The sequence below is a fragment of the Sparus aurata genome, chromosome 12, assembly GCF_900880675.1.
Source record: "Sparus aurata chromosome 12, fSpaAur1.1, whole genome shotgun sequence".
In the NCBI taxonomy this organism is placed as follows: domain Eukaryota; kingdom Metazoa; phylum Chordata; class Actinopteri; order Spariformes; family Sparidae; genus Sparus; species Sparus aurata.
The window spans coordinates 24,331,807-24,357,975 of NC_044198.1; the positions used below are offsets into that span (position 1 = coordinate 24,331,807).

At 41.8% G+C, this 26,169-nt stretch overlaps 1 protein-coding gene across 11 annotated transcripts in view; it reads right to left on the reverse strand.

Moving 5' to 3' along the window:
• dab2ipb (DAB2 interacting protein b) overlaps window positions 1-26,169 on the reverse strand; it is a 174,523-nt gene that overhangs the window by 103,167 nt on the left and 45,187 nt on the right. For 2 of the 11 annotated variants that reach the window (XM_030435612.1, XM_030435611.1), the window contains exon 1: window positions 22,393-22,845. The exons of the other annotated variants lie outside the window; for them this stretch is intronic. The gene's annotated coding sequence lies outside the window, so the exon portion shown is untranslated. Of the gene's footprint in view, window positions 1-22,392; window positions 22,846-26,169 lie in introns of those variants that run through there. 11 annotated transcript variants of the gene reach the window in all.

The window sequence follows — 26,169 nt, forward strand, 5'->3', positions numbered from 1 at the left end:
TAGACACAATGACACACACACAATTGCAAGGATGCATGTTTGTGTTGCTCCTGCATGTATCACGAAGATAACATTGTTGGTTTCTCATGTGAATTCAAGTTGTGATGCGAACGTCGATAAAGCTGTAAAATCTGAGTTAACAGTCGGCCAGTCCCACTTTGTCTATTTGTCCTGCAGCTTACAAAGTGACAGAAATTCACTCTCACAGTAAAACCAAAGATTATTATGTGTCAGTTTGATCTATGAATTAAAGTTGAGCAAATGATCCAAAACTGTGATTGAATGTTTTTTTAATACAAGTGATTCTTTCAATTTGCAGTCAATCTCTCAAATCTTGGTTTTCAGGTCTGATTACAATCCTAACAGAACAATTTCCCAGTTCTACACTGGACAATTCAGAACCAGGCGGCTTATCACAGAAACTTCCTAAATCTAATCTTAGTGGAGAACAACATTTTGGGTATTACAGAAACATGTGTTCTAACTGCATTTAGGAAAACAATCTTTTCTTATCTCATGATAAGAATGTAGCTATACAGAACTGTCCTAACTAAAGAATTTCTAAGTAAGGAATAGACGATGTTCTAAATCCAGAAATACTGCCAAAAACTTCCATCTCTGCAAAGGCCTACAAGAAGGCATGGGAAGCTCTAATTGTTATCACATGCTCTAAAATTGAAAGCCTGTGTTTTCTTGTCCATTATAGCAAGCTAGTCAGTGACAAAGTGAAGTGAAACAGCTGCTGTTATTAAAGTCTTATCAAAGATACGGCCAGTCTTGTGTACATTCTAATTCTTGTGTATCTTTGATAAAGGCGTGACAGGACGAGTGCCGATTGAAGAACTGAGTTTACACTTCTAGTTAGGTTTTCTTAAGTACAGATAAGATACAAGGTCTAATCAGATAGGAAACAGCCAAGAGTTTAGGAATTAAAAATTTTTCTTTGAAACTACAGGAGATGTAGTTGGGACATTTTTTATGAGGCAACTGAACCTTATTGTTCAAACAGCCAACAACTGGGGCAGCACTTTAATGACAGAACCTCTCACTCCTTCAGTTAAAACTAAAAAGGATAATAAAATGACTAAATCACAATTCCATCCACTGAATGAGGCCATGATTTGTGGCTGAAAGCTCTGTGAAACCTCCAGTGAGTGACACGTTCACGCTTAATAAATGACCAATTTAGGAACTGCGTATCCATTGGTAGGTACAAAACTTGGACGTTATATAATATAATCTTAAAATAAATCAACAGAAGAGTAAAAAATCATTGAAACTGACAAGTGACTTCATGGAAGCTGCGAAAAAAAAAAATCGATGACCACAAAGACATTAAGGAATAAAAATGCTGATGCACAAACAACAACACATAAAACAAATCACAAATATGCACGCTCACGAACAACTGCCTGTGAAAAGAGCACAAATTTCAACCGCTTTGTCTCCGTTAGATAAATGAATTGATGTGTTCTTGGTAGCTAATCAAAGCCTTCCACTCCTGCTCTCCTTCTGCACTACCTTTCCTTCCCTCTGTGGCTGCTCAATGTGATGCTGCTAGAGATGTTGCTAGTGAGAGCACTGGGGACCATAACGCCACACGCGGTGTAGAGTTTTTGTCATTACCTCAGCCCATAAACTCACAACTACAGAATGTGGCAGTGTGTGTATATGTGTCTGTATGTCTCCTACATAAGCTTGATTGTTCCCCCCAGTCCCGTGGAGAGTATTTAGCAGGACCATTAGTTGGTGTACATCACTCAAGAGTGAGCCGGAGCCTCGTGCCGGGTAGCGGAGGGAATGTAAAGGCCTACAGGCTTCACACAGCTGCCTCAGGGCTCATGAAACACCCTGCAGACACTGTTAACATGTCCTCTCACTCTCGTGGAGAAACCAGTGGTAAACAACCAGAGTCTCGAGGTTTTAAGACCTTGTCTGTAATGTCACATAATTGAGCACAAATTAGGGCTACAACTGAACTGATGTGGTGAACAGTAACTCCAATTCAAGCAAAAACAAAAGAGACACGTGTGAGTGGTGGCTGCGTTTTTCATTACAAAGCAGCCTGATTTGTCTTGCTTGTATGCATAATAGTCACTGTGGGAATAGGTACCTACAATGAGTTGTTGTTAAGACAGGCCAGGAGGCCTATAGACGAGCAGACCGGTAAATCAGGGTCATGCAGAGTTCGTGCAATTCTGCTGGCCTCCTCTGGTTCCACGACAAAGACAGCAGTGAGCAGTGAAAGCGCCAATAAAAGGTCTAGAGAAAAAAAAGGCGAAGTCAACCACGGCTTTTGTTTTAATGTGAATGCCGGTTGTGAACCCTTGCAGCGTGGGATAAGATCCAAATGTGCATCATTAATGATTCAACTGGTCTGTAAAGTTGAAAAACTAGTTGCGTTAGACGAGGCAAGCACCAAAGTACCAAAGCTAGTTAGCCTATTGGCTAACATCCATATACGACAAGTGTTAGCTGATACAACTGGCTAAAAGATCTGATTCTTATAGTCAACTAGTCTCACGAAAAGATTACCCTGCTGTGCCCTGACTGCTGTTTTAAAGCTATTCAAAACACAAAACTGAGTCACACTGTTGCACTGGAACACTCCTAACAGTTGCCTCATCAGTATGAGTGGGGACGGAGTGCATTTGTAGTGCTGTCATTAATAATGACTCAATCAATGTGCATCAATACGCTGCTGGATGAAGTCTTTAAGAAAAGCACTTGTTACTTTTGTTTGAGTAATGTTTGCTATAAACAGTGGTGCCCAGCTGTTTTATTAATTGTAACGCATTTTCTAAATATTACATCGTAACTCTGTAACCTGTTTTAAAAGATTTGCATCTTCAGTACAAAACCAGCTGGCATCTAGCTGAGACAGACTAATGCATTGTTGTGTCTGGTCTTTTTGTTGTTTGAGAGTATACTGAATATCCTTCCTGTCGAACACGCTGCGCTGTATTTTGACTTAAAAGCTAGACTGTGGTTGAAATAAAGATTATACAGATTTGAAAGTTTCTTTACTCACTTTGATGGCATTACATCAAAACCAGGCATCTCCACGAGGTGTTTAATAGCCCACTTTCCAGTCACTCAGCACACTGAATTGTTAATTTGTGAGAGCAGAGTATAAAAGGGTTTTGAAAACAACGGAGTCTTCGGGAAGATACAGACACACTAATGACTTGAATATAAAACATATCAAGATGAATGCATTTAGTTTATTGTTATGATGAGCACTACCCATTAAGAGTGCAGAGAGGAGAAACAGTGAGCGTGCCGTTTGCCAGTGAAGTTACAGTATGTTCAAACTACTTCCTTTTTTTGTGTGTGTGTTCCTCTGCGTGACTAAAGCACCCAGGACTCCACAACAAAGTTCTTGTGTTGAGGTCAATGGCAGTAAATGGAGATAAATGACTCAGTGCTACTCAAACGTAATAAAACCTTTGGAAATTGAAGCAAAGAAAGTGTCTGCTGTCAGCCTCTTTAGACCAGAAAGAAACCTTTGAGGTGGAGGATGTGAACAGATCTGTAGGTTACATGAAGAAATCACAAGTAAAAAATGTCTTACCTGTTGAAGAGAGCGACGACAGGAGGGGTCGAATCCACATGGCAGCAAAAAAGACAGAAAAAAGAAAATAAAGATTTAGAGCAGCAGTTTTCATTTCTCAGCAGTGCTGCAACAATTAATTAATGTCAACCATAAATTACCGTTATCGCAAACAGTTTAATGGGTTTCATCTCAAATGTGAATATTTTCTGGTTTCTTTATTCCTCTATGACAGTAAACTGATTATCTTTGGGTCGTGGACAAAACAACACATTTGAGGAAGTCATCTGAGGTTTAGGGAAAACCCTTTTCTTAACATTTTATACACAAAATAATTGATTAATCGAGGCAATAATTGACCAATTAATTGACAATGAAAATGTATCCAAGGTTGACTTGGAAACTTGAGCAATGCACAATAGATCTACTATTAAGGTGAAAGTTTAAGAACGACATTTTTTATCTACTGCGTGTTTTTTTAGAAAATGTTGACGTTGTTCGGAGGCTTATACTGCAAGAAAATATTTAATTGTTCCTCACAGTTTACATTTCCTTAAGAAAGGATACCAAAAAGTCAACATCCTCCCCGGTCACAGTCTGACCAGTCAGTTCTCACAACACACCGTCTATCCTCAGGTTGTCTGACTCCTGAACTAATCCTCGACACTCCACCATAAAAAAAAAAAAAAACCAGTTTATCTTGAGAAGCATAAAGGCAACGTTAACTCGCATGAATAAACTGCATATATTAACCTTGAGTCTTGAATTCAAGTGCGTGCATACAAACACACAGAGACACAAAATAATGGAGACAACAAAAAAACGTTCAGAGGATTAAATTAATTAATATGTATTGCTGTGAATAAAAACTCACTGAACCCTTTAAAGCTTTAAAACACTGCTCAGAAATGCTGGTGGAGTGTTCAGCTGATGGGGCAACGGAGCAAATTCCAATTTTAGAAAGACAAAGAGAGACGTATCGATTCCAAACACAACTCACTCTATTGTCTCTGTGCGGATAGCGGGCCTCACACAAAAAGCGACACACACTGGCTATTACCATTGAAATATAGCCATCCATTAGAGCAAAACACCTTGGAGGGAGTCACAGGGATTAGACTGCTCGGAAATAACAGAGCAGAACGGCATGTGATAAGAAACCATAAAGATTCGAGGATTGAGAGTCCGGGCAAAAACCTGTTTGTCTGGAAATGACAAAACATATTAGTATGGATTACGAGTGGTGGATAAGACAAAATTGATAGCCACTGCTGCTTGAATCTCCTTGGCCGGATAATAGTTTACCCTCTAAAAGACAACTTGACTTTATTATATATAATAAAGTCACCGCTGCTTTGAGGCAAACAGCAGCAAACTCGGAGAGCCGCCAGTCAGAGAGGAGAGCGAGCTAATCTTTCTTCTGACTCTCGTCCAGAAACTGGTGTTGCTGTTGAGCTGCACGGCATCATACAGAGAGGCTCTATGTCCTGTCATTATTGATATAAAGTATAATGTAATAAAATACACCAGCAAACCAAACTGTAGCCTCAAAAATGACCATACAGGTGAATCAACAACTCGAACACTGGACATTATTGCCGTGATGAGGGGAGGATTTAATGCAGGCAACTGAGTGATCATGTTACATAGAGATATGCTGTGAACTGGGCTGCAACCACTGATGAAATGTAACTAAGTACATTTACTCAAGTACTGTACTTCAGTAGAGTTTTGATGCACTTGCACTTGAAATATTATTTCCATTTTCTATAACTTTATACTTCCAGTCCACCACATTCTGGAGGGATTCATTTAATTTCACTCCACTACTTTTATCAGATAACTTTAGTTACTAGTTACTTTGCAGATTGTGTGCTACCTCGGAGCTTTTGTGACTCCACCAATCATAAAAAGGCTGAATATCAGATATGAGACTTGTCCAGGCTGACAATCGGTCCACAAATAGAATACAGTATCTACATGCATGAAAATATTTGTATAGTTTTGGTAAGTAACATCATCAAATTTGTTCTAAAAAACCATCAATATTACATTTACTATCAATAAAGCAAAGAAAACAAACATATTATCATATATTACAATTACATTTTTTGGACAATTTTGCTTTAAATTGACTGATTTAATATTTGCAAATAACTAATTGATCATCCATCTGTTTTACCTCTAGAAATCATATAGATGATGCAAACTACATATATAATGTACCCGAGTCTTCGTCTTATGAAACAAGCACTGACTTTGATTGTGTGTAACACACATCTTCATCTATATACAACACGTCCTGTAGACGATGAGCCATACGGCAGACAAAAGCTGTATCACTACTGACCCCTTCTGGAGGACGTGGTAAGGTACAACTGGTGGTGACATAATTGAGTTATGACCCTTGAAACTGCCCTGAAGTTGCTTGATGGCTTCAACAGACGCGGACACATAAAAGTTTACAGTGGGAGCGACTGTAGCTCGTCATACAGAAGGACCAGCTCGCACTGACACATGTTGCACCAGATTGTGAACCCCTTATAAAAATCGGAATGACTGCAACTGCTGTGCACTTAACTCCAATTCAGTTTTCCTGCCGTCTTAACGCTTTAAGAAAGCCGGAAAACAGATAGAGCTAATCACACTGTGACAAAGTGGATATATATATTACCGTGGTCAACGCTGAGATCTGCCTCTGGCTAACTGCCCACTTCGATATCTTAACATCTTAATAGCACCGCCCGGTCGACTCCTAAACACAATTAATCCACAAACTTTGGCGGAGAAAGGACAAACAGATGGCGAGCGAAATCACCGACCCCACTGTAATTACAGATAAAAGAGGAGCGCGTCTGTTCTCGAGTAAAAGTTTTCGGCACAAAGAAAGTGAAGTGTTGGAGTGGATTAAAGGGATGCCCGGGAGGAGATCAAAGCCAGTCTGAACATCTCTGGCTGGCTGAAGTGACATTTAAGGAATACACAGACACTTCACAGAGAATGCACTTTGCTTCTGAAGTGTTTTTTGGAAAAAAATACTAATGAGACTTTTAGATGAATAAATGTTGCAGTAAGATTAAACCTTTAAAAACCAAGAGAACCAAGGTTACAAAGAAGAGGCTCATCACAGAATAAAATATGGTAATTTTGCCACATGGTTTACTCGATGGTTTGCATGCGGGGATCCTGCGCCAATTCTTCGCCTCCTCCTCTGTGTGAAAGTTTCAGATTCGGTGAGGGGTGAAATTTCTCTCCGGTGCTGATCCGTCTCTGAAGGTAGTATCAGGGAGGTATTATTGGAGAACCCGAACCAGTGTGAACAGATAAGCCGGCGGCGTGTTGATCGTAACTACAGTCTGATAACTGCACAGGTCCTTCACTCAACTTAATAAAGAGAAATGTGTCCGTCCTCCCGCTCATCCTACCAACATTGTCACATTTCTGCCTGAAAAACATCGTCGGTCACCGGTAAAATACTTTAACTCACCAAGTGTTTTTGATGAAAATAAATCACCGTGATGTTCAGCCCGCCGGACCGAGACTTCAGTGAACTTTCTCCTGGAAAACAGCCTCCCTCCCCACAAGCGAGTCAGACAGCTCCCAGTTTACTGATGGCAATTATGTTATTATGCAATTCAGAGTGAGAACGTGACTTTGTCACTTTCCAGGATGTTTGGTGGGTCAGGATCTCAATCACTACGCATTATAACAGCACCCACATGATTATAAACTGTCCGGGGGTTTAGATTGACAGGGGAGACACCGGGGAAACACCTTGAAAACACACAGACGTCATCATCATGACATGTATCGTCACACCTCTTTAGGAGCCGCAGTGCCAGCTTTCTGTGTGAATTACACAGCGGTTCGTCTTTCAGGCGGAGATGCTTCACTCTGTATGAACGGCCAACGGCGGAGAATTGGCGAACCACCGCTGCGGAGATGATGCAGCATCGCTGTGTAAAAAGGGCTCTTGATTCAATTTAGAAGTCAGACACTAAGAGGCCTCACGTCACTGTGTTTGGCTCTTTAACTACAATGATATTCTGATCAGCTGTATCCGAATGGTACATAGAGCGTCATTTTAATAACAGAAAATGTTGCTGATTTGCGAAACAACAAAACAACAAATAGAGCATTGTGTAAAAAGACATCTTTCTGTTGATATATATTGCCATACGCATCCACAAAACTGTGCAAACAAGATGCAACCAGAAGATAATGGAGATAATACGTGATGGACCGCTGACATTTTGATCTGTAGAGGTAAAAGATTATTGTGTATGTTATTTTTCGTGCAGTGAAACTCTCATATCTTGAGAGCCAGTCATTATATTTTTCCAGCATAAAAGTAAAATTCACACCCCAAGAACTCACACTCCTGCTGCTGTGGTGACAGACTGGTGCCATCTATGCATGCTGTGTTTTCATCCTCACTTATTCATGTCTCCCACTCCCTCTTGGCCCCAGAGTAAAGGCCAAATTGCAGAATGTCCCGTCCCAAGCAGAACTCATTATACAACACTAGAGACAGACAGAGAACAGAGGAGTCTGTGTGACACTGCTGGCCAGAGACGACCAGATATGCAATATGGAGGTGGAGGAGGAGGAGGAGGAGGAGGAGGAGAGAGAGGGGGACTCTTTTTTTGCGATGATTAAAAGGAATAAAGAACTCAAATAAGGAGCGAGAGTGGGAAAAAGGGATGAGAGGTCTCACTAATGAAGCAACCACTTGAGACGGGAGCAGACAGACCTCTGGCGATGTTGTTTTCAAATTGTATATTAAATGTGCCACAAAGGCTCACGCAGCCAGGCAGCATCACGCTTAGTCACAAGCAACTTGTATTAATATACAGATTTTGTAAGAGTACACACTCTGATGTTGTCAGACTATCAGTACTTGTGTTTAAAACAAAGCTGCGCTGATATTAAAATCAATGCAAATGTGTGCAGGGTGTTGATTAAAAAGCCTCATATATGCCTGATATGTTCTTTTCTTTTGCAGTGGTATCATGTGCATTTTTCTCTTTTAAACAAGTTTTGTACTTAAGTTTAAAATTCTGGTATGCTCATAATCCTTAAAACACACAACGACATGTCATTTTGTAAACAGTTAAGTATTATAAGCAAATACCAAGTGACTTTGGAGACAAACTGGTTACACCAAGAGAGGGAAAACTAAAACCGCATGTGTTACATCCCTGAAATGGCGGGGCAGAGGGGAGAAAACTGAATTAAAAGCAAGGTAAAAGAAGAGGGAAACAAAAAAGCAGACGCAAAAGTAAAGAACATAAATACAATTTAAACAATAACTAAACTGTTCACTAACAGAAAAATAAGCATCTTCACAAAGAAGAGGCCGCTCTGCCTACAGGGTTAAATTATAGCCAGGACATTTAGACGAACTCTTTTTAACAAGACGCACTGATGCAGGGGTCTTCTCAAACTCTTCGAAAATAAATAATGCTATACGTACGTTGAAACAAATAGAAGAGCCCCAACACAGCCTGCAACTAAGCCAGGCTAACACATCAGTCCCATCACTACACATGACCCGTAATGAGCTATTACATCAATTTACATCAGTAAGCTAACAGCTACCTCTGCCACCCTACCCTGCAGTGCATGTGCGTGTCATCTGATACTGTACTGGCAACACTGGGGATTTCCATTCTGTGGTAAATAAACAAAAGTGTCCTCCTCATTAGAAAATGTCCACAATGCTAAATCTAACATCAGACGGTTGATTATGTTTCAACAACGGATGAGCAGCCAGAAAATAAAAAAAAGTGTTTGTGAGTAGGACATGAGCAGCTTTCACAGCTGATATTCAGGCTGTCATCCATTGCTGCTGCGGGTGATCTGGCAAACACACAACCACTGCCTGCTATTCCAGTGTAGTCCATCCAAACTCATCAGTCTCTTTCTCCCATTCTGTCTTTCTGTCTATAAATACACCGTCTTATCGTATGCGATCAAGAAATTCCTTAGCTCTCGATGTGTTTCCACACGTCTTCTAATTTGACGATGACTGACTTGACAGCTTCAGGTAAAGAGGTGAAAGAAGACTAATAATCATGTTATACATTTGCAATCAAGTAAAAAAAACCCCACAAAAAACATGAACATGACTGCTCTCAACGTTCAGGCATGTCCAAGGTGAGTACAGTTTGCTAGCTCATAGCTGCCAGTGGTCTCTCCTGTGGCTGTACAGCTCTCGTCTTGTGGGCTTCAGATCTGATAGGCCCCCCACAGTTCCCCCGAAGCTCGCCCAGGGGAGAGGATCCTGTGAGCTCCAAGGCCGCCAACACCATTTCTGTTTACCAAGCACCAGATCATATTATACAGCACTCAGCGATACGAAGAACAACTGGCCTGACGTTGCTGACCAAGTGCGTGCCAGTATGAAAGCATCCAAGTGAAATGTGTGACGCAAAAGGAAGAAAAAGCATCTTTAGGGGCCCAAATTCCTGTTTTCAGTCCCTCGTCGTTCTGTTGAATTTCGGTTTAATAAGCGTACAAAAGTTAAGAGTCTCAGGTTACATCTTCAAACTTTTTCTTTTGTCCAAACGCCAAAGGTATATTCCAAAATCAGCACATCTGAAAGAGCCAGAGCCAAAGAACGTTTGTTGTTTTCCCGTGATTAATGACTTGATTATCACAGCGAATCGCAAATTAAATACCCATTGATCGACTTATTATTGAAGCGCTGATGCTACCTATTTATTGTTTTACTCTGTCTCTCTCACACTGACACACACACACACACAGATCACGGCACACACGAGCAGAGAGGCTGTGCCCGACGCACATCAAAGACACAATGTGAGGATTATGGCGTGAATAGCCCGCATTCTGTTGTTGACATTTAGGCGAACGCTTACACAGGAGAAATCGGTCCCAATCAATTCTCTTCAGATCAAACAAATAAGCGAACGCACTGGGACCGGCACAAACAAAACACAGGAGAGAGGATCACAGGGCTGGACGCACTCTACAGTAGCCGCAAACACACATCGGCACGCTCATCTGGACCTAACGGACAGATTGAGACCTCATTGATCCCAGTGGGACGCTTTGACCTTTGCACATATTCATACGCACGCACAAACGCACGCACGCATGTGGTGTAAGCTCTCCACAGGTTTTCCACCGTCCATCTCTCTTTAGTAATCCAGCTCTTATTTAATCTACATGGCGACTCCCCTTTAAATCCCAGGTCAAATATGGGGAGAGAGATGGAAGAATCAAACCAGAAATGAGCTTTGTGGGGTATGTAGGAAACTTTCCAATATGCCAAATCCCCTCAACAGTCTGATGATACAAGACAGTGGATGTTTTTTGAATTGTCTTCTGAAAATAATGTACTGAAAACATGTCGCTGCTGTGAGTACACACAAGTCTGAGTGTCCCGGTTGTGTCAGTATTTGGACAACCGCTCCTGCTTCGTGGCAGCTGACTGCGAGCAAATTGTCAGCGTTTATACAAGGTGCTGAAATATTGCGCCCGTAATCATTCCAAATTCTTACTTCCAAAGCATCTGTCATAGCCTTTGCTCTGACAGGACAGGCTGTAAAAGGCCAGGAGAAAAAAAAATTAGAGGACGGAGAAAGCCAGGAAGCCGGGTTTATAGGTAACAAAACATGTCATTACAGAAGTGGGACTGTAGTGCTTCAATTATCCTCCTCTTAGTTCATTCCTAAGCTTTTATTGCTGCTCTTTATAACATCCCCTCTCTTTGTGCATTTGAGGAAGAATGACCATTTTTCCTTCTTGCCTTTAATTGCTCACTTTCTTTTCTTTTGCTCGCTAGCTTTAACGCTACTCTAACCTCTACCGTAGCACAGCGAACCAGGGCCCGGGGCTGACATGTTGACGTGGCATTAAAAGTTGCCTGTATTACTTGAATACCAAAACATACCTCATGATACGTGCTCTTGTTCCCCATTATGTACATAAATATCTCACGTCCTTTACGTTGGAATTTATGGAATTCAGTCACAGCCCGAGCAAAGGGCAGCCACTTCCCATTCAGCCACAGAGGCTCCATTGTCACATGAACAATAGGCATAATTTGTTAAATGGCCATGTGAAATTTAAGTGGACTGTGGAGTGAGGATAAGGAGGGGTGGGGTGGGGTGGGGTGGGCAGTGTCGAGGGATTTGGCAGCGATACAGGCAATACCAAGGCTGGCAATTACTGTAAAACTTCTCCATCCATCCATCGACCGCTGACCTTTGATATGTGCAAATGTGCTGACTGTTAATTGAGCGCTCACCTGCGTGTGCACAGTCTGGCATGCGGTACAAGCGCCCGCTTCCATCTCTCTAATTGTCGTGGCTACAGCGAGTCAGCGTGCCGAGCATGAACGCGCACATGAACAAACACAGAGCCTGGATCTCACAGGGGGGAGGTCCTTTCCAAACAAAGGCAAACATACATTCGTGTCGGGCCATACGATGAAGGTGACTCAGCAAATTAAACTGGGAATTGAGGGCTGTTGAATGTCCAGAGGAGGAATGGAGAGGTGATCTGGAAAGAGGAGCTGTTGTTGAGTCTTTTGGAATGTCCTTTTTAAATGTTGTACTACAAACTGTATTCCATTTATCTTAATCTTCATTGTACTGGAAAAACTACAGAGACAGACGACTCAAAATGGGCAGATTCCTGTAAGAAGAAGCAAGAGCATGTTCATTTTCTATTTTATTTATCTATTCATCATTTTGTAATTTGAAGCAACCTGTCTAAAGAATTTAATCTGTATTATTAAAAATCACATTCTCATTAACCTCAGCTGAAACTCTTTATGAAGCTGGTGAACATGGTAAACACCTCGTACCTGCTTAATATCTGCATGTTGGCATTGGCAGCGTGCAGACGTAAACTCATGATGTTTGTTTCTGATGAAGATGTTTAGCTGTAACCACTGCTAGCATGGCTGAAGACTTGTTTATAGACGTATTTACATTTGACTAACTTCAGTTGTTTTCGGTCCTATCTGATGTAATGTGCGCAGAAAATCTAAATCTGTGTTAGCTCTAGATTTGTCTACCAATAAAAACATTGTTTTGGCGAGAAAATGGATTTTATTCCCTGAACTGCATCATGGATTAAGTGTGAAGCAGAGGAGGTAAGTGTTGACTTAGTTATCCCTCTTGGCTACCAAGACTTAATTAATTCGTTGCACCACACAAGTTGGTCTCACTCTGATTTAAGAGCTCGTTTTGCATCATTGTGAAGGACCAGTTCTCTCTGTCAGATGAGGCTGTAGTAACAGCAAACTTCGAAGAGAGAACAAGTGAACCAGAGAGACAAACAGCTGCTGATTTCAGTCTGGAAAAGCTTTAAAAGAACCTGTTCAATTATGTGAAGACGGAATTGGCAACAAGCCCACTGATTGCGCCTTCCTTCAGCATGGCGCACCTCAGGCAATTCAGCATATGGAAATCTGCTGCTACACACAGAAACATGGACAAAGATGCACACAGACACACACACACGAAGGAGGGATAAACATCAAAACAGGCACTTGAAGGGAATTCTGTTTGCTCCTGTCTGTGGCCTGTCAGTGTAGCCTGATCATCAGCTACGCTTTATCTAGCGTGGGAATCCACATCTGAGCTATAAACAGCAATCTCACTGTCTCCGTCTCCCCAACACACATGCACAGACACATTGTGGGTGTGGTTGTGTGGCCTTCCGCAGAGGGAGGAAACAGAAGCAGATTTTTGGACTTCTGTAACTTCATACTCAGGGACTGCGCTTTATCCACAGAACTGGTACAGCCGCAATGACAAAAAGGTCCAACGCCTGTCTTTGTGTGTGTGTGTGTGTATGTGGTGTTACTGTATGTGTGTGGCTATTCAGAGAGAGATCGAGGGCAGGACACAGGAGGAGCACAACAATCTGGGACAGTGCAGTCTCCACCAGTCGCTTCCACAAAGACACTGACAGGCAACTCGACTGCAGCTCAGTGTGAGAGTCAGTTTTATCCTAACCTCCGCCCAACTAGCCTACAAAATTACGACACCAATTGTTGTATGATGATTTATTTGTCATGAAAATAGGCTTGTTGAGTGAGTGCTTGTGTGCGAAGGGGGTTGGTTGAAGTGGGAGGTTGGGAGTTATGTGACAGGAAGTGAGGTACGTTGGAGGGAAGGGGGAACCTCTGGGAGTGGAGTACATTTTCCCCTCTTTCCTGTTTTCTGTTTTGTCTCAGCACGTTAGGCCACCTTCTTACATCATCAGCGTGATTGCGCTCACTCCCAAAGTGTGTGTGTGTGTGATACAGAGAGAACACTTTTAAGATAGAGAACTGATAAACAGAGGACTTCAATATTTCCCTTTGCGAGTTAGAACAATTAATCATTAAGGTGTGTTCAAAAACTGTCATGAGTGTGCCTGAAACAATCCGTTCTCTCTCTCAGGACCCTCTGCTGTATAAATAAAAGAAAATCGTCCCCGTTGTCACGGACCACATGAGGACAAAAATTATAAAAATAACCAATATGTCCAGGACATTAACAATTTTCACAGAATTAAACTATCAACGTGTTTATTCCGTCTTTTAATCAGTCTCTCAGGATGTATTTCTTTTCATACTTTAAAAGCATGCGTCTTTGACTCTACTGATCCGCTCCGCTGGTTACCATAGAAACAATGAAAGTCTTGTGATGCCCATGAGAAGAGGATTAAATGTGGTTAAAAGAATGACAAAACCGGCCTTAAATTACATTAAAGCGCCGCTCATGTTGCACTTTGTATGCATGCGTGTGAGTTTACGTGATAACGAAAGGTGAGGACGTCGGACGGGACTTTTAGTTAGTCCCCGTCTCCCTGACTTTCTCAAATAATTTAATGCTTCATTGCTCTGTGAAACACTGCAGGCCTCAGATCCCTTCAGATGATCCCTCACTGCCCCACCAGTCTTGGATGAATATTAATAAGTTTGATAGTTTTTTCGTGGCGTCTCTCTGAAAGCTCAGTGGCATGAGACAACTTAGCAGGACTTTAATCTCAAGTTCAAGGAGCTTTTGGTCTGAGACGCCTCGTAAATTATAAAACAGTTAAAAGGCGCACTTAGGCAGCAACAGAACTATAGCATTGTAGTCAAACAACTTTGTCAAGTCAAGTGTAAATTGTCCATGCTGGGTTTTTAAAGGGTCAACCTGAATATTCTCAGGGCGTGCAGCAGGGAAGAAAAGTGCATGCAAACAGTGTTCGCTCTCTTCTGCACTCCAGTTTCATTTTGTTTTGACAGCCAGGGGCCTGGTTCAGTGATGGGCTTTTGTCTCCACAGAGTTTATTGGTTACCAGTGTGTCTGGAGCTCTGTGATGAAAGCCTGTTTATCTGTATGTCAGTGTCAAGGCAGACTTGAGAAGAAGAAAAATATAAAAGAGTAAAAACTGAAAGGCAAAGATTCCTCATTTGCATCGCCGTAGGAAATTTTCTCGCAGAATATTGCAAGTTTACCAGTGAAGAGTAAATAAAGTTTATTACATTTGGCGTTTTTATTTTTCGTTGTTTGTCCATCGTTCTGTTACGTGATTGGAATGGCCCAACTGTCCCCTTTAACTTAATAGCATATAAGCCCCTTAATTAGCCACGGATTAGCACAGATTTTATATCATGATAAATTAACAGAAATTTCAACAAAAAACCCTATCCATGTTTCAAGATAATCTGTTCAATAGTTTTTGTATTATCGTGCTTACAAACCAACCAAACAACAAACGGACGCTGGTGAAAACATAACCTCCTTGCGGTGGAGGTAATTACATAATCAACTCATCAAATGAACAACTTAGATTCAGGGAAGCAACAATGTCTCCAATATGAAGTCTGACAAAGCAAGAAACATCAGCAGTCAGACCATCAGACAGGTTGACAACTCCAAAACAAAGGCGAATAGTAAAATCATCATGTCATCCAGACTTCCTGGTTTAACTTTGGTTATCTTTACACAGTTGTTAGCTCATAGTGTTTTCCTGTCAGAAGAGAGGTTACTGAAGTGTGTTTCACTTTTAGTTTCACCCCCAAAAAAAGTGGTTAAACAGGTGGCTTGTCTGCCTGTTTCTTGCCCTGTCAGACTTTGCTGCAATGTGGCCACGTTCCAAGATCTAGAAAATAAAACCACGGGGAGCACAAAGTGACGAGAACTGATTGAAATTATGGCCAAAACTACAGAAATAAGATTCTAATAAACTGAAGTTAGACCTTTAAAAGGTTGCACTGCGAAACCCACAAATGTCTTATTACATGTGTTCTCCACCAGCATGACATGACTCCTAATACATTTTCTATACATATATATATTTGATGGCGTTTTTCGTGCGTCAGAATGTGTAAACACTGCGGTGGTGTTCAGCACCATGCTGTGACTCATTCGGAAACAGGTCATAAGAACACACACTTGCTGCTCCTGTGCCACTTTGCATTGCTTTGAGGTGACAAAAACAAGATGAGGTGTGAAGGCACACACTCACACACACACAGAAACATACACATACCAACAAATGAGATACATCTTGTCTTCCCATAAACACTGCCCTCTAAGAATGTGACAGAGCTACTTAACTGTTAAACTAGACAGTGAGCCACCACTGGAGACCTGCAGAGAAGAGACCTGGAATACTTGCTCCATTATCTCTCGGCTCATTGAAAACTCGGTGGGTGGCCCGGCTCCTTGCGAATCAACACAACAAGGCTTTGTCAGACATCTCGACACAACGCAAATAAACAGTAACATCACATATGTGAACCAGTGCACACAATCTCACAGATCATCAACTCCTCGTGAGACATTTACCTCCCAGAATTGTATTCTTTTTTTGTTTATATATAATCTGGCACAGCAATAGGTGTAGCAGTTAAGCCCACACAATGTGAAACTGAATATGCAATTCAGAGATTCATTTACACATCCTTTTGTTTTTTTTTTAAGATTTTCACCACATTTTGCATAGCATCATTAGTCTGGTGACATTTAAAACAGAGCCAGGGGAACACTTTATAATTAGAGTACAAATCTTAAACTTACTCTTAGTAATGCTTAACCAACGCATGACTTATGAAGACTCATACATGTGTTAATTAAGGCAGGATATATCATTAATTCCTGTTGCTCAGGAATGATGAAGTTACTGTGACTTGAAGGAACGTTAATTCCCACTTCCATTTAATCCATTAAGTAAAACTTGACGTCAGATCTATGTATTTGCTCAGCTGCTCTGAGAGCAGAGTATTACCTCTTCTTATAGAAATATGACGGGAATCCAACTGGTCGTCAGAGGCAAATATTTCCTCAATAAACATACCTAATTACAGTTAAATAAATAAACTATCAAGTCGTTGAAATCCAGCTCACTTGATTGCGTATCAGCGTTTTAAGTGACTGGAAACTCAATCACGGGTCATAGTAACTTGATCATTGGTTAACGGTGTGCAACAGGAATTCATGATACATCCTGCACTAAATTATGCATCGACTCATCAATTATACATTAAACAAATGGGTAATAGACAACGTTTTTGCTTTAACTTCCCTATGAACCTTGCTTTCATTCCGCTATTCGGTCTGCCGTCAGAGCTGCTGAAATAGACGGTAAGTTAATGGAACAACTCCGGGGACATTGATGAGAGCTGCCATGGTGATTGTGCTCGGATATGAGAGCATTTTCTGATTCACGGCTTAAAGCGTTAAAATTGAAAACAACCAATTTTAAAGTGGCCACAAACAAAGATTCTATCACGGGCAACTGGATCATTAAATGTCAGCAACAACCTCCACAACTCTCAGTTGCAGACAGACATTTTTCAGCCGTTTGCAGATCCTGATTTTGCTAACTTTACCAGCGAGGCGTCAATACCACCGCCAAAAATGTATTGAGAGCGTAGAGGCATCTACTGTAACTACATCTGCATGCAGTGTGGTGACGCGCGTGCTGACACTGCAACGTGCCTTGTCGATTTCTAAGCCTACATGAATACAACCAGACGCACAGTGAGCCCATACATCCGTTTATCTGGCAGCTTCAGCGGAGGGTGTGTGCATGTCAAAGAGATCAGTCAGGGGTAAAGCTGCTGCTGAGGGCCACATCTGAGCACAGAATTCAATTATTATCAACTACATATGGACGCCAGCTGGATTAATAATGAGAGTCAACATGTCCACATAATATTATGTTATTATCATATTATGAGCAGTGTGCGACAGCGTCAGCTTCAAGCCTCCGATCAAGTACACACCTGCTCACACAGCGTACGGAGAGATAACATGAGAACTGAAATAATGTGAGATGAAGAGATGATCTTGTGAAAGTTTGGTGCGGTGATGGCAAAAGGGCGAAGTTCCAAAATTTTAAGAGTTTGTCCTCCTCCCATAATGAAACGGGACAACCCTTTGGACCCACAAAACATCATCAGTACTCGTCACGACGGAGTTAATGTGAAGACACGCGACCAGACATTTCCAATATGTCGTCCTCAGCTGTGATAATATTCCTTTGCGTTACTGTGGCAATCCAAAGTTATCTGTCAGAGATAGACAAGCATGGACCCTGCCAGACTGCACTGATATTACTGGAGTGGAACCGAGTGTGACAACTTCGCTGCTGGACTTTTGTTTAATAACTGGGGTTTAAATGCCATCAAAGAGGGGGAATGAACGTTGATATACAGCAAAATGCAATTTGCTTGTTTTTACTTGTTATAAAGAAAACGACCTGAGAGAGTTCTCATAACTGAATAAAATACCGTTTGTTTGAGTGCATGTAGCCCAAACACATCGGCTGACACCCTACCCCGAGGTGTGAACTCGCAAAAACGGAGAGGATTTTTGATTGGGCCGTTGTCTATGAGGTGATTCTATTTCTTTCCAGTGAGATTTCCTAGAGAGACCTTCATTTCTTGTGCATCTCCATGTATGAGACTGTGCTCCGTCAACAGTGAGCAGTGGGAGTAATTTGTTGGTTAGGGGTGTTTTGGGGGAAGCAAAACAAACCATTTAGATCCACAAAAAGCCCGTGTTTTTGTGCTCCTGCATTCAGACGTGAGGCCCTTTATTGCTATGACAAAGACAAAATGGATCATTTTCCACAGTTATCATTAGTGGCCGATGGTACTGAAAACAATGAAGTGGATAATTGATTTCGATATTAACGAGCAGCAAGTGCCAGCGAAGGAATAAAGGCTACAGCTACAGCTACAGCTGCAGCTGCGTGTCCAAACATGCAATCTAGAAGAAATTGAGACGCACAATAAAACAGATCATTTATCTCGCAGAGCATGTGATCAAATGCATGGAATGTAATCTCCAAAACACGTGTGCATAATTGTACAGTTCGCCAACAAACAACCTCCACCCCTTTCTGCTCCCCTAACCCAATACAACATGCAGAGTGAAACCACCCCTGTACATTGCTGTCAAACATGTATCGAAATCCCCTCGGTTGTCTGTGATTTATGCCTCCAGCTAATTACATAGCTGTTTCTCAGAGAGCTGGGGTGAGTGGGAGGGGAGGGGGGGGGAAAGGAAAGCTGGAAAGGGAGTGGGGGAAATGAGGGCAGGTCCTGTGCTACTAAAAGTCTGTGAGCCACAGTAAGGTGTTTGTGAGGAGGGGACACGATGGGTTGCATGGAAATTAAAAGGGCTTTGATATTAAAAATACAGAGAACTATGTTACAGAATTAACTTCACTACAAAGTGGTCTAGTTACTTTGAAGAGTCCCAAGTGGTTTTCCCTGTCCGCTTTTGTAATGTGGTGTAACACACTTTGCCATAAATATTACAGAATGAGAGTTTAAAGCCTCGAATTCAGGCCACTGCACATCAAGCATGATGAGGCGTCGGAGTCGAGTCACAAAATCGAGGTCTTGACGAACAATGATAATAGACGTTACTTTGACTTGATAGATTTGTCTTAAGACAGATGACTGACTGCCTGGTCAAACATTAGCTAGAATGCTAATGTTAAGCTTAAGCTATGTTGGACAATGCAAATCAACAATGCATTTCTGGAGAACTTGTTGATGATTCAGGACCATATAACCAGTTAAATATGGGCACCGGTGTAACAGTAGACTAATTATATGCCATTACACCGCTTTCTTTATCGGGTTAAAAACGCCTCTTTAATAGACTCTTACTTTGAATTGAACCTTTGGAGCTATAGGGCTATATAACAATTTTAAAAGTCTGCTCCACATTTACTACCTCGGGATGTGCTTGAGACTTAAAGGTTAAGGACTTGACTTGTTTGTGACTCACACATGTGTGGCTAAACGTCTTATCAAATCAGAGTGTCTTTCATTTCCCCCAGCTGGCAGGGGATCTTTAATTTCACAACCATAAAGAAATATCTGAGCAAGTACGTTCAAGACAAGCGATGTTATTCTTTAATCCTTTTTCCATTGTACTGTTCTGTTCTTTGGATGATGCAGTTTCACAATAGTTCTGTTGGCGATTTCTCATCAAAAAACCTGATAAAACGGATCTCGACTTGCATTCAACACTGCAGGTTTGGAGGAAGTGACGGACGACTTCAAACACGCAGATAACTCAGCAGTGGCCATACTAACTTACTTTCATACTTAAAAAAAAAACATGATAAATAAGAAGTTCAGAAAAAGTCAAAGGTTCCAGATAACGAATCCCTTGTCGCCATTATTTATCTATCTAGCGTACTTCACTGGAATACACACCAGAGGTTTACGTCGTAGAGAGGAAGAGATAGTGGAGATATGTGAGGAATACGGGGATGTGATTATCTCTTTTTAGTCCGCATGGCAGACGTTTATCACAGCAGTCACTCACCAAGTAATCAGTATCTTTAAAGAACTCCACTTTCACTGCCTTAAAACAGGCGGCCTGCTTCCACCGCGCAGGCCGCCAGAGACAATGATGTTACAAAGAGCGAGTGAGCAGACTCAATGACAGGTTACAATAGGTTGCATTTTATTTATCGCCCTTTATTCAAGCTAAAATTGCCAGTAGATTGTAACACAAAGAGTTATCTCTCTTGTTTTCTTTCCTTATGTCTGTCTTGTGCAGAATTTTTTCGGTTTGATATTTGGATGCTAATTTGAGTTTTTGTTTGTGGACCCCAGGAAGATTAGCGACCACACTGGGGAAACTAATGGAGAATCCTGCTTGTTTTGAAGAAAGGTGCCAGAGCAATTAGCTGAGCAGCTGACCTGCTGAGAATGACTTCACTTTTGAGATAACTGCTAAATCACAAAAATGAATCGTTCATCATGCAAAATGCCAAACATGGACTGGTTTTACCTTCTCAAACGGGAAGATTTCCTGCCTTTCTGTTAAATCAAGTGAATATTTTGTGTTTTGGATTGTCTGATGACTAAAACTTAACAATTTTAAGACATCACTTTTGGTTTTAAAAAGTTCTGACTAGCATTTTGCACTATTTCCACATTTTCTATATACTTGTGGATTCATTGATTAAAACAACAGATTGATTTGAGGGGGAAAAAAATGTCACTTGCAGCCTTCAACAAATCCATGTCAGTAATTCAACAACCAAGTTATCCAGCTGAACAACAGCTGTAATCTTCAATCTCAGCAGGGTGCATTAGTTCAGATCACTGCTGGCCTACGTCTTTTCTTATGATCCACACTGATCCCGGTCTGCTTCTCCGGCTAACTCATCTTCCCCTCCAGTGACTCTGCCACCTTAGGAATGCCATTCTGGTCAGTCCATAATTCCCGCTCAGTGTTCCCAGTAATCCCTCTTCTCCGGCTGTTTCAGAGCGTACTTCCTTCCCTGCAGCTGCTGGCTGGCCTAGCTTGCTCTAATAATAGGACAACAATGCCCGCCCCACGCCCGGACACGGTCCACTAATGAAAAAAAAAAGAGGAAAAAAAAGAAAAGGAAAAACCTCAACATCTAATAAAGTCAGTGCCTGGAATCTGAAATATTTTAAAGGGTTTCCCAAACAAATTTACAACAACGGATGCTTTATCCGAAAAGGTCATAAAATGGTTATCTCATATAAATGTTTAATGTCACTGCAATTACAGACGCCCACCTCCAGCCGAGCCACTTTCTAAATTGTTGATGTTTAGTACTTCTGTGTGTGGGTAATAGACTGCAGCATGTAAACACATGTTGGTGTAGGAATGACGATGAGGCTGCACACTCCGGTGAGCTACTATCTGTGGCAGAGGAGTCAGGGAAGACACTGTAATCACGCAGGAGCTGATAAATGAAGGCTACACACTCATAAAGTAGTTAAACACCACCTTGTGCCTTTGCCACAGTGAGTTGGGAATTGGACGACTCCTCCAGCACACACACACACACACAAACACACACACAGAATAAGTTATGAATAAATGTCACATTTATGGTGCATGGTCCTGTCAGAGCCACGCTGCACACATAAACACCAAAGAAAGAGAGTCTGGGGAGACTGAGAGCTGGACTACGTTTTCTTTTCTCATCTTCTGCTGTCCCACTTACAGAAGCAGAGCTCTGAATCACATGTTACAGCTCTTTGTGTGTCTGAGCCTGACATTTCTTCAGCAACCCCACTTTCCTCCCATTCACCTCTTCCACAAAAGATACTTTGCTTCTTATCTACCCAAACTTTGCCTCTTTCTCTGACAGATCTGCCTGATTATGTTGCTTCCCCGGCACGTGAAAAGCTTCCCTCCACACCTCCTCCTCTCCCTCAACCCCCCTCCGCCATTCCACCAAGAGAGCAATCCCGCAGAAAACTTCACAAGTTTGTAAATCGGACCCCCCCCCCCCCTTTTATCCTCTCGCAGGATTATTGGCCGGTGAAAGGATAGAAAAGAGAGAGGAATGCTGGTGCTCACCTTAGACAAGGTCCCACTGCCGCAGAGTAAGCAGAAGGGATATCATCCTCAATCCACACAGAAAACCAAGAGCAACAAGTAGTAACTCCAGAGATTTCTCCTCCCCTCTCTCGCACTCCTGCTTCCTTGCTCTGTTTCTCCTTCAGCACTCATTCAGGCTGCAGTAGCTGCAGTGGACTGTGTGTGTGTGTGTGTGTGTGTGAGGGTGTGAGTGTGTATGGTCCTGTGGACTCCTGCAGGGATATTGACTCTTAGCAGGGTTCAGGTCCTCCCCCTTCTCAGGCTCACATAGCGAAAGAGAGAAAAAAAAAAAGCTCACCCTCATACACAAACAGAGGGCAGGAGAGAAATCTCTTTGTCTTTTGTTGCTTTCTCTCACTTCCTTGCTCCGTGTCTTCAAACGTCTGTAACTCCCTGCTCTACAGCCCCTTCCATATGAGAGAGCGCACGAGTGAGAAAGACTGTGTGTGTGTTTGTGTGTGAGTGCATGCATAGGGAAAGCCGTCGTGCCTCAGCGCTCGGGGCCGGTAGGAGGAGAAGGAGGCGGAGTTTAGAAGTAGGAGAGCTGAATTCCTACCTCGCGTCCAGCCAATCGGAGGCCTTGTTGCGGCTGACCAAAACCGCGGGGCCAGGCCGGGCCTCACTACCACACTCCAGCTTTAAAGCATTAGCTGAAGTTTGCTGTGTTGTCAGGCTGCATTCGACAGCAGTGTGTGTGATCACTGCTGATTCCATCTCTGGGGAAACTACCTGTCTTTGTACATAATGCCATTTAAATATTTGAATATCAAACGTTCAATGGAAACTCTTCTATGGTTATTACAATGACAAGCAAAGGGAGTGTTATTTATGCAGCACATTTCAGACACAATGGCAGTTTTACAAAGTGTTAAAAAGTTCAAAAAGTAAAGACATTAAAAACACAAATTCAGCTGGATTTGACACAAGGTGGCTGATTTACAAGACTTACAAAGGACAAATGAGTCTCACTTGTTTTTTTCCTCAGTTAAACTGGAGATAAATTAGTTAATTTGCAAAAAAAAAAACATTCCAGGCAAGTTTCCAAACCCAATCTTTAAGTGAAAGATTCGAGTCACCACACAAAACTGTGCCAAAGCTACAAAGGTAACTTGATGTTTCCTCGTCGCTTCCCACGTCCCTCCCTCCTTCCTGTCAAAGAACACTATTCTCATGTTTCGGCTGCTGTCCTTGGCCAGACATTTGTCAAGCAAAGCATTTGTCCACAGAAGTGACAGCAGACCCCCCACCCCCCCTCTCCCCTCCTCCTCCTGCTATTCACACCAGTGTACTTCATGATACTTCAACTTCTTCCCTTTCCTTCCCCTTGAGTTCTCACCACATCTAGTCTCACTCACATTAAATCCTCGGGGCTGTGGAATGAGAAAAATATCATATGATGATGTGTCCTTGTAGAAAGTCGCTAGGCTGTGTTGTGTCTGCTTTCATTCCAACACAGTGATGCTATTCATCGCCTCATCATAAAGAAGAAATTTAAAATACATCATCAAAGATATTATCATAGCGAGACAAAGAGTCTACAGTCACACTAACGTCTCTAAGTCTGTACTTAACAGCAGTGCATCACGCAAAATGAGCTCATCAGGAAGTCAGTAAGCTAAGAGTGACGATGCTGACATGCTGATGTTAACAAGTATAATGTTAGTTTAGCGTGTTAGCATGCTAATTTGCAGAGACCACAGAGTGCAGCTGCAGCTGATGAGCATGTCATCAGTTTTGCAGGTTTTGTAAACTACTGAAATTGAAATGACCCCTAACCCTCTAACGACATTTTGACCTGGTCCGATACAAAAATGAAGGATCCTCAATATTATTACAATTCATCTTGAGATGGAAATCCATGCAAAGTTCATCTAGACACTTCACTGCAAACTACAAATGTCAACCTCATGGAGGAAGAGACAGAGGAACTATGAATGTTTCATCTCATGGTAATCCATTCAACAGCTGTTGAGATACGTCAATCCGGATCAAAGAAGGGGGCAGACAGACCGATCAACATCGCCTTCCCTTGAGCCACGCTGAGGCTAAAAATGCAGATAAATACAAAAATGTTCACAGAAAATATTTGTGACATCAACATGAGCTCTAGAGACTAGACCGTCACATTCACCAAACCAGACTGCACAGGACACAAAGATGAAACCTGAGAAAGGAAATCTATTACCATTAAATTTATCTTGGTGTGAAAACATTATTTAGCCTTCAACAGACCGTTTAGTTCTTTAATTAGTGTAGTTTTTCCACTGACTGACCTGACAGATATTGTACTGACAGGATGTTTTTTCTTTATTTATCTTCTGTGATATCTATAATTGAGCTAATTACAATCACAGCAACAGAGCGTTAAAAAAAAGTCGTCAGGTTAGAGTAAACTGCTGACAGACAGCTCCGTGTTTCCTCCACTGCACATTTCGTGAGTCCTGGCTTCCAAAACCAAAATGGAAACAGACCTGTTTCCACACATTCCCCCGTAAATGTTAAATGATACAAATTGTTCTGGTGCAGAGACCGTCTATGACATCGCTGAGGCCTGAATAAATACGCTGATCTATTACTTTCATGTGTTTCTTGGGTCTGAGGCATCCAGCACAACTATAAAACTCTCCAGTGAAACATTATGTTGTGAGTGTGTCTTTGTTTGTTGTGTACCAAAGCTCGGTGATGTGATTTGACACATTTTGGCATGTGATTACTCCTCGTTTTTGGAGACTGGCTTGATCACTTCCAAATTTCCAAAACAGTTTCAAGACAATTAGTGAGGCTTCTTTTTCCAATGTTTTCTGCTGAACAGTGCAGTGTTGTAAGGCCACACATGCCAGTAAAAAGCACCAAGTACAGAAATATGTCGGACAGATGTCTGACCACCTTGTATCCTGTTTCTGTTTTTGCGCAGTAGCTGTCATTGAGTTATTACTGGACATATAAATTCTCTGAAACATACTTCCTTAGTTTTAATAATGATTACTGATGAAATTGTGATTAATGGGAAACACATTATCTCTTTGTAGTAGGGCAGAATTTTCAGAGTACCTTTTGTGGGCCAGAGATTTTCAGAGACGACTACTGAACCTTCAGCAGCGATTTCAGAGAACTTTTTCAGTACTTGATGGTGCTCCTAAGCCCTCAGGATAGTAGGCTGGGAACTGAGCAACACTACTACTGTACTATTCCACACCTACAGTACTTCATGTGCAAGAACTGAACTGCAACCCTTACAGCTTGAGAGACAGACTGCCTTTCCTCATTCCAGTCCTCGAGCTGAGAAACTGTGATTTAACCTTAAATAAATTAAGCTGCCGTTGCCTTTATATTGCACCCTCATAGATACCAGCCGCCACATTTGTTTTTCATCCAGAACTCTGCATCATTCCCTGAGATTTTAACAAAAATTAAGCCGTGCTGTGTTCCTGGATCTGCGCCAAAAGTTAATGGGGTGAGAGACCCATCCTCCATCCATGTTTGAGGACGTTTGTTCAGTACGTCTTTTGTAGTCCTACTGGCAAACCAACCAACAAACAAACAGATACGGGTGTAAAGATATCCTCCTAGGTAAAGGTTACTACGGGTAGGCAATCTTTTTGCTTTTTTACTTCTTTATAAACTTGTAAACTTGTAAGAACACCAGATCAAGGTAGGCAACTCCACAGACACCTGGATTGGACGCAAGTCAGCCTATAGTCCGAGTCATGGTTGCTTTCAAATAGATCATTATATAATCTTTTGGCCCAAAGCCCA